The sequence below is a fragment of the Acipenser ruthenus genome, chromosome 52 (assembly GCF_902713425.1).
Source record: "Acipenser ruthenus chromosome 52, fAciRut3.2 maternal haplotype, whole genome shotgun sequence".
NCBI lineage: Eukaryota > Metazoa > Chordata > Actinopteri > Acipenseriformes > Acipenseridae > Acipenser > Acipenser ruthenus.
In genome coordinates this window covers 3,144,478-3,158,526 of record NC_081240.1, presented here as the reverse complement: position 1 = coordinate 3,158,526, position 14,049 = coordinate 3,144,478, and the positions used below count along the sequence as shown (strand labels likewise).

Genomic DNA, 14,049 nt, shown 5'->3' with positions numbered 1-14,049 from the left:
CTGAATGAATGAGTTCCAAATAAATGTAATAGTTCCAATAGATTTAATAGATAAACAAATATTTTTTTTAATAATAAATTAAATAAATTCAAATAAATTAAATTAAATATAGAATATTTTTAGTATTTGTCTCATGAAGTTGACTGTACCAGGGAATGTAAAGTTTTCTAAATTAAATTTACAAAAAGGATATTGCTGCTCTAGAAAGAGTGCAAAGAAAAGCAACCAGAATTATCCTGGGTTTAAAAGGTATGTTGTATGCAGACAGGCTCAAAGAATTGAATATATTCAGTCTTGAACAAAGAAGACTACGTGGTGATCTGATTCAAGCATTCAAAATCCAGAAACAAGGACCAGGGGTCACAAATGGAGATTAGATAAAGGGGCATTCAGAACAGAAAATAGGAGGCGCTTTTTTACACAGAGAATTGTGAGGGTCTGGAACCAACTCCCCAGTAATGTTGTTGAAGCTGACACCCTGGGATCCTTCAAGAAGCTGCTTGATGAGATTCTAGGATCAATAAGCTACTAACAACCAAACGAGCAAGATGGGCCGAATGGCCTCCTCTCGTTTGTAAACTTTCTTATGTTCTTATGTTCTAAATGGCTGGTTACACAGTTGAACACATTGTCCAGTAGGTGGCACTGTTTGGTGAATAGGGGAGTTTGTTTCTGCCTTTTGTTTACGAGTTGACGACGGTACTTCGGACAGGATGTAACTCCACGACTTCCTGTGTGTTTGGGATCCAGCAGGGTGATGTTGTGACTTGTCTTATTGTTGCGTGTAAATGAAGACGCTGTTTGCTGTTTTAAAGTGGGTGTCTGAAATTAGGTTCAAGATTGTCTCACTGTGGGAGAATTTAAAAAACAAATCAGGAGTTCGCCAGCTTGTGTAGCGGCTAACTGAATATTGTGTGCCAGCTGATGTTATCACTTCAGCAAAGAAAATTCTTAAAACTGTGTTTATTTCAGTCTTATATGCAGTTTTCCAGTCCATATTATTTTTTGTTTGTGCTGACCAATCATTAAAACGGACACAGCCACACAGCCCAAGCGGTTACTTTTTTTTTAGTTTTTATTTTAGTATTCCGCTCTTCTTTATTGGCTTCAATTGTATTGATTTCAGCAGCACTGAGAGAGAGAGCTGTCTTGTAGTACTCACAGGTTCATTTTTTTCTGACTGTTGTGGTCTAAATCCTCAAGAAATGTGTGGAAATTGGAGTCACCAAACAAGTTAGAATTGACATGGAGGAAGTCTGACATTGTATTATTATTTTGTTTTTATTGGGGAAAAAATGGCGGCCAATTAAAAATTATTTTTTTAAACGCTCGGCGCAATAATATCTGTTTGTAAAAAGTCTTAGTTGCTGGGACTTGTTTTTTCCTGTTGGTTGTACTGTAATAATTCAATGGCTTGGAATGCCCATCAGCCAGTCAGGACACAGATATCTCCCAACCCATTTTATAAAGGTTGATATACATTATCTGGTATTGTATGTAGTTGCAGTTCTGGGTAGTGCCAGTAGAGGGCACTGAAATAAAAAATGTTCAGCGGAAATAAACAGGCCTATGTGTTATCGCAGCTCCAGTGTGTGTCTCAGTAAATATGACATGGTGCCAGAAAAGGATAAAAAAAATCCACATAAAAAAATGGAAGGGTTAAAGCCATCGGAGCCGATGAAGATGGAAGGGAATAGCTGGGAGAACTGGGAAAAAAAGAGAGTACAGCCAGTCCTGGGACTAAAACCATGTGCACAAATGGGTCTGTTACAACGATAAAACATCTGAACAGTCAAGAATTGCAAGAAAAGTGTGCTGATGTGTTCCATGGACTGGGGTGCCTTGAAGGAGAGCAGCATATCAGAGTGAAGCAGGATGCAAGACCTGTTGTTCATGCCCCACGGAAAATTCCAGCTGCGCTTCGAGAGAAAGTAGATGAAGAGTTAAACAGAATGGAACGATTGGGAGTAATGGAAAGAGATGAAGAACCAAGTGCATGGGTTAACAGCATGGTCACAATATGGAAACCAGAACGTGAGAAAGTGCGAGTATGCATGGATCCCAAAGGTCTGAACGCGTCAATTGAGAGAGAACATTATCCAATGAGAACAACTGAAGAAGTTACAGCAAGAATGGCGAAAGCCACAGTATTCAGCACCCTTGATGCCCAGTGTGGTTACTGGCAAGTACAACTGGATGAAGAAACCTCAAAACTATGCACATTTATTATTATTATTATTATTATTATTATTATTTATTTCTTAGCAGACGCCCTTATCCAGGGCGACTTACAATGATTACAAGATATCACATTATTTTTACATACAATTACCCATTTATACAGTTGGGTTTTTACTGGAGCAATCTAGGTAAAGTACCTTGCTCAAGGGTACAGCAGCAGTGTCCCCACCAGGGATTGAACCCATGACCCTCCGGTCAAGAGTCCAGAGCCCTAACCACTACTCCACACTGCTGCCCCGTTGAAAGATATCGCTACAAACGGATGCCATTTGGCATTCATTTAACACCAGTGATTTTCCAGAGAATAATAACACAAATGCTGGGGGACCTAGAAGGCGTAGAAGTAATTATGGACGACTGTGACAAAAAGACAATGATTCTTGGAGGTAAATCTCCCTCTCGACCTGTGAGGGCGCTAAGTAATGGGAACAGAGTACTCTGGACTACTTGGCCTGACACTTCGTTCCGAGAGGTAAAAGGAAGTCGGTCACGTAGAAAAGAGACAGAGCTTCAGTACACTAACATCCCTACCTTAGATTATGCTTCTCTGTTAATATGGCATCCTCAATGCATGGCTAGAAGTAGCTCAACAGTAGTTTAGTTTACTGCAGTTACAGTTAGGGTTGGACCCAGCGCAATCAGGATTATCTAAACCCACGTTTATGGATAAACTGGGAACAAAGCAAGACCTCTCCAGCAGTGGCGCTGATCTATTTGAGCTTTCTGACTGTCAGACATTCATTCTGCTGCTGATAAGATTATCCATAATACTTCAGTACAGTATTAGCCACTAAACAAATTATTGATAATTAACTCAGTGACCCGGAGGGGAAATTATGTGGCAGCTGCAGATCATAAAAAGCAGCTGCAATCGTTTACCAAGGGGTCATGAGTGACGGTACAAATAGGGGTCGAAGCAATGCTATCTGTTCCTTTGATTTGGTTGTTACATTGACCTGGAAGGACTCGTACTGTTGGTGAAATAATCATGGCTAACACGTTCTGGAGCTGTTGCCAGAGGCCAGCACAAAACTGGAACAGCACTTCACTTGTACCACTGTAAAACTGTATTGCACCACAATCACTAATTCACACACTAACCGCACTTGTGTATGTGTTTTGTGTTTAATGTGGGGATACAAGAACAGGACTATTATTTCGGGACCAGCTTGGGGGATTATAAATGTAAGTAATACACGCCGCTGTATTACTTACCAGCATTATTATTTCCTGTTTGTTTCGCCGTCAGGCACTGGACAAAAACAACTAATAAAAACAAACCTTTTCACCTGGATTACAATTGTCTGTCTGTTGTTTAATCACCTGCACCTGCACACTATTAACCACTTTGTCAATGGTTACTGCCCACCTTGAGGAAACTTCTTGAAAGTGGTGCTGGACTGAAGAACAAGACAAGCGGTCTAATGAGTTACAATGACTGGTGACTGAAATGCTGAAACAAAACCGGAGAGACTGAGTGTTGATGCTTCCAGCAAGAGTGTAGGGGCAGTGTTATTTCAAGAAGACCACCCCATAGCATATGCTTCCAAAGCAGTGTAATGCCAGACACATGAGCCAGAACCATTTTTTTCTTACACAAACAGTTTTACACAATAGTTCAGACAGTTTTTACAATTCACTTGAGCACCTTAGCTAATTTTCCACCCAAATGTAAACCCCAAAGTGGGAATGAATTAATATTAATATTCTTTAATTAATATTAAAGACTGAATATTATTATTATTATTATTATTTATTTCTTAGCAGACGCCCTTATCCAGGGCGACTTACAATTGTTACACAAGATATCACATTATTATTTTTTTTACATACAATTACCCATTTATACAGTTGGGTTTCTACTGGAGCAATCTAGGTAAAGTACCTTGCTCAAGGGTACAGCAGCAGTGTCGCCCACTGGGGATTGAACCCACGACCCTCCGGTCAAGAGTCCAGAGCCCTAACCACTACCAGATTCAATACTTTAAGCCTGTCTGCATATGACATGCCTTTTAAACCCGGAATAATTCTGGTTGCTCTTCTTTGCACTCTTTCTATAGCAGCAATATCCTTTTTGTAGCGAGGTGACCAGAACTGAACACAATATTCAAGATGAGATCTTACTAATGCATTGTAAAGTTTTAACATTACTTCCCTTGATTTAAATTCAACACTTCTCACAATATATCCGAGCATCTTGTTGGCCTTTTTATAGCTTCCCCACATTGTGTAGGTGAAGACATTTCTGAGTCAACTCTAGGTCTTTTTCATAGAATCCTTTTTCAATTTTAGTATCTCCCATATGATATTTATAATGCAAATTTTTATTGCCTGCGTGCAGTACCTTACACTTTTCTCTACTAAATGACATTTGCCATGTGTCTGCCCAGTTCTGAATGCTGTCTAGATCATTTTGAATGACCTTTGCTGCTGCAACAGTGTTTGCCACTCCTCCTATTTTTGTGAAGTCTGCAAATTTAACAAGTTTGCTTACTTTACCAGAATCTAAGTCATTAATGTAGATTAGGAAAAACAGAGGACCCAATATTGATCCCTGTGGTACACCACTGGTTACCTCGCTCCATTTTTAGGTTTCTCCTCTAATCAGTACTTTCTGTTTTCTACATGTTAACCACTCCCTAATCTATGTGCATGCATTTCCTTGAATCACTACTGCGTTCAGTTTGAGAAGTAATCTTTTATGCGAGACTTTGTCAAAAGCTTTCTGGAAATCTAAATATGCTTTGCAATTATCCATTGTCGATATTGCATTCTCAAAAAAATCAAGCAGGTTACTGTTACCATATAGGTAGTTTATATATTATTATGGGTTTTATTAGACATATACTGGATCTGCACACTGAACACGATGAAATGTGGCAGAAAAAAACTCTGGAATGATCTTCCTAGCTCTGTAAGGGAAGCACCAAGTGTCACTGCTTTTAAAACAAGATTAAAAACACACTTTTATAATGTAGCATTTTTATGCTAAAATGATGTTTCTTTTATTCTCTGCCTTGTTCACTGTTCTGTGTTTTTCTTGCTTTTCTTGTATTTCATATTAATTAATATTTGTCAATATTTTTATTCATGTGAAAGGCGATATATTGAAAATACAGATTATTATTATTATATTATTAAAAAGAATTTGCTAAAATGCCAAGTTAATGCAAAAATAGTCACTTATTTCATACAGAAGTACAGACCAAAAGTGCTAAGATAAAAGTTGATTTTGATGAAGGGATGAACATTCACCCTTGGCTAGGCATTTTGTACATGCGAACACCTAGATCTTAAATGCTCTGCCATACAACAATGATGTCAAGCCTGTAGAGGTGGGACTGTGATGCTACACTGTTAGTGTGATTGAAATGGAATTTCATGTTTTCTGTAATAACTAACTTGCAATATGCATCCTATTGTACTCATTCCCATTGATTGGTTGATATTAATTCTGGTATAATGAGAATGTATGTATTATATTGATCCTGGTACAATTAACTTGTAATTGATTAAACACTGATATCCATGCTCTTTTTGCTTGTGTTTAACATGCTCCTAATTCAGTGGATGGTTTCAATACAGTACGTGGTGCTAGCACTGAGGATGCTCTTCAGTTGACAGAAATGTGTGCACTTTTTCACTCTTCCACTGACGCACTTTTGGTCTGTACTTCTGTATAAAATGAATGACTCTTTTTGCATACACTGTTTTTTTGTTGCTGTCACATTTCAGTGCTCAGATCTAGTGCACGTCTATGATTTATGACTATTGGTGATTTGCACACCTGCAATATATCTTGGACGTCGTCATTGTCTAAGATGCAGTACATTGCTAATTTATATTTTATTATGGGTTTTAACAACTTTTACAATGTGTTGTACATGTCCACTGTTGACTGTGTATTTCAAATACACCTTGTAATTAATGCTAAACCTAATAGTATCAATCTTTGTGTTTTATTGGTTAGGGTATTGGTGAACTCCAGATAAAGTCATTTTTGCTCAGTCCTTGTGAAGTCATATTAAAAGCGTTTGGCTGTACTTCTATTGTAAGTCCAGGCAGTTCAGTGTTTATAGTACATGATGGGAAAAGTGAGAGAAAAAAAAAAAACAGCCAGCAGAACATGTGAAATCAAACATTTATTGCAAACATATTTTATAAATGGTAACAGACAGATTGCATTATTGGGTAACACTTTACATTTGGTGCCTCGAATTACTGTGTATTTACATAGTAATAGTAGTTACTTAGTAAATACATGTGCACTTAAACATAATTACAATGCTATTATGCATAGTTACAATGTAGATCATGTGTAAATCTTTTTGTACGATATATGTACACCAGAAAAGGGTTTGGGTCATTAATTAGATGCAAGATGAATGGTGTGGCTTCCCCTTGGTGAAAGAAAAAAGAAAGCTGCACAGAGAAGGGACTGAACCGTCTTCCTTTCTGTGATGTTTGCAATCATTCTGAGAGGTTCTCAATGCAATTGTTTGTGTGTTGAGCAGCTTTGACTCAGAGTTCAGGAGCTGATCTTCAGCTCTGGTTGCCTGCTATAGATATCTGTTAGGAAGCTTGATCAGAAGAGTATATTAGGAGGCACCAGCAACAGCATATGTGCACTGCCCGAAAAATAAGAGAAAATCTCATCTTACTTCTTAGACACTCTGGCTGATCTAGCCTACGTTTCATAAATCTATAGCAGCAACTAGACAGCCTTCTTTACCTTACAGAGAGTTTACTCTTATAAAAGTGTCCCTTAGTAAAAGCACAGCAAGGTGTAGTGAAGCACAGTGACAGCATGGTAAAGCACAGGTAAGTATTGTAAAGCACAGAAAGGTATGGTAAAGCATATATATATATATAAAACACTATTGTAAACTAACCTGTATGACAGTCTTCTACAGTAAGTCTAGCAAAGTGCAATAAACCACAGTGAAATCATGGTAAAAGCACAGAGAGGTCTGGTAAAGCATAGGGAAGCATTGTAAAGCACAGAGAGGTCTGGTAAAGCATAGGGAAGCATTGTAAAGCACAGAGAGGTCTGTTAAAGCATATGGAAGCATTGTAAAGCACAGAGAGGTGTGGTAAAGCATAGGGAAGCATTGCAAAGCACAGAGAGGTCTGGTAAAGCATAGAGAAGGATTGTAAAGCACAGAGAGGTATGGTAAAGCATGTATCACAACACCTCTATAACAACAGTGTTATTTTCAAGATACCTATGATTTTTTTTTTTTTGAGGCTGACCTGACACCTGAATAAGAAGCCATGAAAGCTTGAGTATCTTACAGTGCACACACACATCCAGCTGATTCTATTGAAGGCTACTGAAAGGCTTTGTTGTACAACACGACACAAAATACATCTAGACTATGACAAGCCCCTCATCCCATCACACCAAGATCACTTCATCAATATTGCATTTTCAAGCTTTCAAACAAAAGTTTTAGATATTAATGCCGTCATCAAGAACACTGATAAAGACAAGTGTTTGTCTACCTGACTCGTCCTGTGTGAAGGACACTGCCTTCCATAAACAGAAAGTCCTTAAACAGGCCTGGACAGGTCTTCATACCACTGCCTGATGCACACGCAGACACTATCTATTTGTTTTTTAGTTTAACAAAGGCCCTGTCCACACTACATAACCGAGCTCGAGAACCGTACTCAAAACCACTCTAATTAATCCATTTCCAAAATTACCAACATGAGGGCATCATACCGGCTGGAGAGCAGCTATCGGGCGGGTCTATATTTATTGAGCAAGGTATTCATTTACTGTGCATGTACAGCACTGAAGACATGGAAAGAGTTTGTCTGATTACTTTCTGTTGGTACAGATAATGAACTCAAGTGTAAGGGCATTGTATATAGCAGGGGTGCACAATTCCGGTCCTGGAGGGCCGGATCCCTCCTGGCTTTTGTTCCAACTGTGTTCTAAATTACTTAATTAGACCAATAATTGGTAATAATTGGTCCAATTAAGTAATTTAGGGCAAGGTTGGAACAAAAGCCAGGAGGGACACCGGCCCTCCAGGACCGTAATTGTGCACCCCTGGTATATAGAGTCACAGTAACAGGCTATAATAAAGTGAAGAACCTATTTAATGTACATGCACGCTATGCCTTTAAGAACACAAGTACCAATTGAGAACATACCGGCAGCTTGTTAAGTGTTAATTGTTTTTAAACCAAATCAACCATTATGCTAGAGAGTTTTTTTTTTGGTGTGTGTGAACGGAGTGTGGAGGCAACAGGAGACGCCAGGATTATTGGGTGGTTTTGTCATGAGTGTTCGAAAACTCGCTTCCGTGTGATTGCATAGAGACGTTCTCTCTGTTTTTGCCGGTTGTGTTATGGGTGACCTCGAGATCTACAGCTGAAGCTCTAGCCTCCACGCTCCGTATTAGGGAAGGTGTATTGTGTGTTTGTGCTTTTGTCTATCTTTTAACTATTGTTATGGTTGTTGCAACCGCAGTGATGTGTGTGTTTTAAACTAGTAATTCGAAGGTGATTGTTGTTTGATTGTGCATTTAACAGACCACGGGCAGTCGTGATAGTCTATAGTTTAAAGTACCAGAGCTTGATAGCAGTTAATTACTTTACTAGAAGTGCACTTTATGTATTTTGCTTTGTGTTATTTCCCTGTTGGGACAAGTTGTATATGAGACTTGTTTTGTTGTTTCTTTCTTTATTTTATTTTCACTTGCACGTTTGGATTGTGTTAATCACCACTTTTGATTATTGATTTTTGTTTTGCCCTGTTATCACACTGCTACTAAAGGCTGGACCTTGTAATTTGACTATTGCTGCTATATGTAGTTATTGCTGTGACATTGTGATTACTGCTATTTGAAACCATTTTTATACATTAATATCATTGCTGCTATATTAAAACCATATTCTACATTGCATTTATTGCTGCTAACTCTAGACAATTGCTGCTACATTTCAAATAGTTTTTTAACTGGAATTGCCTTTGTGTTAATAAACTTTGTATACATTTACTTGGCTTCTGGGTTCTGTGTTTGGGAAGTGATGCTGCTATAGAAAAGAACCTTAATTAAGATTTTCCTTTTCTCCCTATTAAGATTGGGGAGTGGCGTAGCGGCTACAATTTAAATGTATTCCTTCAGTGACAGATGTTAATATCGGTTATAAAAGCATCAAACTAGACAAGATTTCAGCATAATCTATTGAGGGGTTGTCAGAAACCCTAGCAGGACAGACAGAAACGCAACCAGGACAGGCAGAAACCCAAGCAGGACAGGCAGAAACCCAAGCAGGACAGGCAGAAACCCAAGCAGGACAGGCAGAAACCCAAGCAGGACAGGCAGAAACCCTAGCAGGACAGGCAGAAACCCAAGCAGGACAGGCAGAAACCCAAGCAGGACAGGCAGAAACCCAAGCAGGACAGACAGAAACCCTAGCAGGACAGGCAGAAACCCAAGCAGGACAGACAGAAACCCTAGCAGGACAGGCAGAAACCCAAGCAGGACAGACAGAAACCCTAGCAGGACAGGCAGAAACCCAAGCAGGACAGACAGAAACCCTAGCAGGACAGGCAGAAACCCAAGCAGGACAGGCAGAAACCCAAGCAGGACAGACAGAAACCCAAGCAGGACAGACAGAAACCCTAGCAGGACAGGCAGAAACCCAAGCAGGACAGGCAGAAACCCTAGCAGGACAGACAGACACACACACAGCATACCAGTATAACAAAGCTGTCCCGACACAGGACTTATAAGTGGCTAGGAGAAGGAAAAGCTCCATAATGTGTAAAATAAGCATCAGAATCTCGATCCCTCTTAGAGTCTGCAAAAACAATAATAAAAAAATAATCTTAAGCAAATATTCTTCACAAATATTAGTGGTGCAATCGGCAAACTAACTTCTTAATTGATCATCACATACGCATTCACCGACAAACGCCAACATTTTATTTTTCAAAAACAAACTTTCTTTTTTTTTTTTTTTTAAATCAGAATATTGGACTAACTAATATGCATCTGTCTCAGAATACTAGTGTGTACTAAAACATGACTTACCTTCTTCAAAATGATTTCATTCTGGCATTCGGGTGAAGATTCAGATCTGCAATATGGGATCGGGTCATCAGAAACAATATATATTAAGTAGGCAATTGCAGTTGTTGCCAGTATGTAACTGATGGTGTTCATGCATGAAGACGCCCTCACCTAAAATGTGAATGGACAAATTTAATAAAACAAAGGTTTAGTTCATTAAAAGCAATTGTTGTAAGTGTTCAACTTGTCTCTGTTGAAATTATACATGTATTGTGCCAAATGCAGTTAATTCTCAATCCCGTTTCTCTGTGCTTTTTAAATTATCCAGTAGAAATATACAAACAGCAGGAAAAAATCAACTTAAAAATCAAACCAATTCACTTTAAATCAATACATCAAGGCATTGTTAATAATTTACAATTAAGAAATAGAACGCACCTATTACAGTACAGTTTAAGCACAAGTATTCGTGTGAAATCCATGACCATATGAAATGCATTTAACACATTTTTTTTGTTGCAAAAAAATAACGCTTTTTCTGTTTCGTGCAATGAATGGCAAAATGAAGTATTTTAGGATGCGACATCTATGAGTAAGACAATTACTTTCTTTATACCCCAAACGCCGAAAACGACAAAAAACGCGCGCTCTTAACAGAACTGGACTCACTTGTGTATGGGTCCCGTGAGTAAACGCGCTGTGTCTGCCGAGCTCAATAACAGGCACTCTCAATACAGCAGAGCATTCTCCAGTCAAACAGTTTATTGCAAAGGTACAGCCAACTATCCAGAGCTGCTGCTATAACCCCTAGGAGTCACCGGTCACTTGGTGTACAATAGCATTCCGTTAAGTAACTCCAAAAGGCGAGAAAACATTTTTGGTATAATATATAAATAAATAAAAGAACCATGTACTTACAAGACATACGTTTCCAGCTTTGCATGCAGCAACAGAGAGAGCTCCGGAAATAATGAACTAGAACAAGAATACAGCTTGTGAGAAACTCAATCATCCGCTCATGCAGTTATTACATCTACTACATCTCTATTTACAATGACCGTTAGCAAGCCAGAGCAGTTACCGGAGTATGCAGATCAGACCAATTAAATCAGATCGGAAAACAAGATTTCATTTGAAAACAAACTGCATGCATTCTCTATACAGTACATAAGATTAAAAACTAAAATGAAACAGTGCTTTCTGTGATTCTTACCAGTGCGCTGGTCCAGCCGAATATTGTGCTGGCCGTGTGTCCATGCGCATACATTATACCCCCCAGTACAGCATTTACAATCCCAATCATTATCTGAACAGCCTTCAAAAGAAAAGAGCATCATGAAAAAGAACACTTGGATTGTAACAGGAAACATATCTTTCCTCATGAGCAAATAGTCTCCATTTACAAAGCCTTTACTCAGGAGCTGCTAATGTCTCCTGAATATCTTCTGCACTTCCTCCGAGTTCAGAAGTAATTTATTTAATTCAGCCCTGTTAATTCATATGGATTCTTTTACCTGAATTCATTCCCTTTGTAGCAAATGAAGTGCAGCTGTTATTCAGACAGAAATAATTATGCATTTGCATAAATTATTTGAAAGGGTTACCAAACTGTTCATAAAATACACCCACAGGCACTTAGAAGTTTGTCAAATTAATTTTTTTTTTCTCAATAATATTGCTGCTCAATGATGTATCTGTAATTGGGATCAACATGGGGAATCAGATGAAAGTAGGTTCTATTTAATAATACTTTTAATAAACATATCAATACATTTCAATGTGTATTAAAAAGGAATATCTTGATCCTGATAATTTGTTAAGTTAAGGTCATTGATTTAAAGTTATTAGAAATCTATCCAAGCCCATCAGAACATTCCAGAAAGTGTTGTCAGGGTAGACTACATTGATAACGGCATTAACTATGTATGGTGTTCTTTTATTTGAATTGAAGCATTAATGATAATGAATACATGGATTGTTATTAATGCTGAATATGCGTATACTCTTCTTAGATTCCTGTCTGTCATCTCTATGAAGTCTCCCACTGCTTTCTGTCTTGAACCAACATCTTTAATCCTGATGGTATGCATATAATAAATATGTGCAACTGCCCATCCAATGCATTCACAAGTAGACACTTTTAAAAGGGATAAATCAATTTATTAAATTTTCTACAGTGCAGAAACATGACAGACTTACCCCTAGAGGCTCAGTTTTCAGAAAATACCGGGAGGCATCTTGCTGGCTGGTCTCATAGTCGTGTTCGAGGATCGATACAGCTGTATCACCGACTGAGGCAGCCATGCTGTACAAACATTCGAAATATAGACGGAAACGGCACTGCATGTTATCGATTTTTAAAAACTCATGTTTATAAACTTAATGAAATAATAATAATAATAATAATAATAATAATAATAATAATAATAATAATAATAATAATAATACATGTATTTTGTATAGCGCCTTTCATTACAATATCTCAAAGCGCTTCACTAAAACACGGTGGAGATGCGGCAGCGTCTCTCCAGACGATGATAATGAAAAAACGTTATGATGTTAGGCACAGTTTGTCCCAAGCTGTACTGGAAGAAACAAATACATAATAATGTTTTTGTACATCTATTCTCTTTTTGAAAATCAATAAAACAAATCGTTTTTAATGTGAGCACCATCTTTAATAGACTTCAGTCTTCAGTATTGTTGTTCAGCATGATGAGGGGTCATGAAAATTGAAGGTGATATTGTTCAAAGATGGCGCTACAATAAAAACGATGCAAAGTAGGAACCTTAAAATGAGCAAAACTGGCCTACATAGGATTTGATACACATGAAATAAGAATGTGGTGACAAAGATCAGTTGTGAAACAACTTCCATAGGCACTTGTAGTCAAGATTCCCATATAGTCCATACTGAAAAATACTGTGAACGGGCAGATTTACCCAAATATCCCAATAAAAACAGCATGTTCTTCCACACAAGTATTTTTTAATGATTGAATTAAAGATTGCTTTTTTAAAATTAAGCTTTCAAATTTGGTTCTTCAATAATTTCCTAGTAATAATTGTATTCAGCTAACAAATACCAGTATGACAGGCAATTGGATTCCATCCTAAATCCCATATAACACTGAACACAAACACAAGGACCCCTTACCTGACTCATAGGAGTGGCTCTGAGAGGCTCAGCTTCGACACTCTGCAATAAGTTGCATCCACTGCTGCACTCTTACAAAGTAAACTACAAGGAGGAGTCGGGCTCAGAAATACACAAAGCCACACGATGCCTCGGTTTAAAAGACCACAAACACAGGGTTCACATGAATTACTTACTGCCTTGGCTGGGATTACTTATTCTATTAAACTTCAATCTCTTTGTACGTGGATCTCAAATTAATTTTCTTTTTAATATTACAAGGTGGATCCAATCAAAATGATCTGGCCCTGCAAATCCCCTGCTAAACTGTCTTTAGAATTGCATTACTTTACAAAAGCATGGTAAAGTGTGTTGGTCCAATTGATTACATACAATAGCAATCCTTTTTGCTTTCTCTTCCACTATTTTCTAAAATTTGATTATATAGTATAAAGGGTACGTTCACGGAGATCATGCCAATTTAGCCAATGATCTTCTATGAATGATCTCCGTGAACGCACCCAAGAAGAGTAAGTGGACTGGCAGAGTTAAAAGGTCATATCGTCACATGATTTGAATAGAATGAGGATGTCTGTTCATTGGGGCAGTTAGGCAAGCTCAAATACAGGTAAAAACACA

The 14,049-nt window shown here is 38.1% G+C and overlaps 1 long non-coding RNA gene across 1 annotated transcript; it reads right to left on the bottom strand.

Annotated features, from left to right (window-relative positions):
* Positions 1-9,896: 9,896 nt before the first annotated feature.
* LOC131722927 (uncharacterized) lies at positions 9,897-11,570 on the bottom strand. Its single transcript, XR_009320055.1, has 4 exons — positions 11,488-11,570; positions 11,193-11,249; positions 10,296-10,445; positions 9,897-10,062 (listed from the first exon to the last, which is right to left on the bottom strand). It is a non-coding gene; the product is annotated as an uncharacterized LOC131722927 (long non-coding RNA).
* Positions 11,571-14,049: the final 2,479 nt, after the last annotated feature.